The sequence below is a fragment of the Prionailurus bengalensis genome, chromosome D4 (genome assembly GCF_016509475.1).
Source record: "Prionailurus bengalensis isolate Pbe53 chromosome D4, Fcat_Pben_1.1_paternal_pri, whole genome shotgun sequence".
Taxonomy (NCBI): domain Eukaryota; kingdom Metazoa; phylum Chordata; class Mammalia; order Carnivora; family Felidae; genus Prionailurus; species Prionailurus bengalensis.
In genome coordinates, this window is record NC_057359.1 from 40,222,394 (window position 1) to 40,224,205 (window position 1,812).

The 1,812-nt window shown below is 34.5% G+C and overlaps 1 long non-coding RNA gene across 1 annotated transcript; it reads right to left on the reverse strand.

The window, feature by feature from the left end:
* Window positions 1-602: 602 nt before the first annotated feature.
* On the reverse strand, window positions 603-1,548 carry LOC122475262. Its single transcript, XR_006295131.1, has 2 exons — window positions 1,381-1,548; window positions 603-681 (listed from the first exon to the last, which is right to left on the reverse strand). It is a non-coding gene; the product is annotated as an uncharacterized LOC122475262 (long non-coding RNA).
* Window positions 1,549-1,812: the final 264 nt, after the last annotated feature.

A 1,812-nucleotide genomic window follows, 5' to 3' on the forward strand; every position in this document is an offset into this window, starting at 1 on the left:
GAGTCAAGATGTTGTGGAACAGTCAGGAAGTCACCAGATGTTACTGTTACAGAGACTATAAAATGCTTTCTTCTAAATGTGCATGTGATTAGATCTTGGGGGAGCTACTCTATCATTATAGTAATGGGTTTGTTTTTTTTTTTTTTTTCTTACAAAGTTGCATTTTTCCTACTCAAAGTCTCTTTTGACTAAATGAATTTCATATGTGTAATCAAAGCATTATGCATGTCATTGTACTTGGAGCTAATTTGAGCAATTTTTGTTAAAATTTGCCCACATGGTAAAGCACTCTTTGAAAACAATCTCATGAAAGAGACTTTTTAAAGTTATTATTTTAAACATAACCATGCATCTTTACTTCAGCTTCAGTATTTTTGCTCTTCAACCAAATGGGCATCCTTAGACGCAACATGTTTTTACATCACTGTGGGAATGACATTTTGGTTCTTAAGCAGTAACCAGAAGGTTGTATATTACACTACAAGAAAATTTTAAAACTTCAAAACCTCCTAGAAGTAAATAAATTTTTAAAAATATTATTAATAGTGAAAAATTGAAAATAACTTCAAGAGTATTCATTCATTCACTCAATAAGTGCCTACCTTGTGCTAGCTCTGTTGTAGGCACAGGAAAACCACAGGGCAGGGCTTAGAACAGTCCCCATCTCATGAAGCTCTCATCCTAGAGGAATAGGAAATTGGTTACATAAATTATGGTGTATTCAAAGAGTAGAATACTGTATGATCCTATTAATGATGTGGTACAAATATATTTATTAATTAAAGTGACATTCATAGCATAGTAAATACATAGATAACAGAGGATTACAGTGTGATGATTTTTATTTAATATATATAGTAACATACGAGGTAACAAGTATTTGTGAGAATTCTTGGTATCAAAGTTGTGGTTACAGAAAAGTTATTCGAATTTTACTATAGGTTCTAAATACTTCGCATAAATGATTTTCTCTTATCCTCAGCCCAACTTTGTGCGGAGCTTGGGGTTAATATCATATTAAGTCCATTTTTAAAACAAGAGAATGAGGATTGAGGCACAGAGAGATTAATTAGCTTGCCTAAAACCACACAGCTTATTGGGATTTAAACCCAGGAAGTTTGGCTCTGTTGATGTGCACTTTGAACAACGTGCTATCTTGACTCACGTGTGCTTAGGCTCATACTGTGTGAGTTCAAGTCCAGGCTAAGCTATTTGTCAGTCATAGGATCTTGAGCACGTTATTTAACCTCCCTAAGCCTTCACATCTTCCATTCCGAAATGCAGAAAACAGTAGCCACCCTATCACATACTGTTAACATGTGGATTCGGTGAGAAAATCTGTGTAATACCTGGCACACAGGAAGTACTCAAAAAAATTACCTTCATCATCTTCATTATCATCATCTTCAAATTCTGGGGGAATAGATGCCCAAATATTAACAGTGGTACTCTCTAGAAGATATAATCACAGAAGAAGAGCTTCCTTTTCTTCTTTTCATTTAACAGCACTTCCTACTTTCTCCATAATATATATGTATTGTGTGGTTCACAAACTATGGGATATAAAGTAAAATTCACATTTCTCAATTGCTGCACGCAACAAACGTAATCATTTCTATAGAGATAGAAACAATGCTAACAATGCTAAACTTTCACGGAACACATTCCATTTATCAGGCACCACCTGGGTTGAGGAAAACATAAACATGAATAAGACATACAGCAAGCTCTGACAGATCTTACATTTTAATAGGCACGGAAAATAGTATAAAGGGAGAAGTGTCAAGACATCAAGGGAGTATTTTAAGAGAG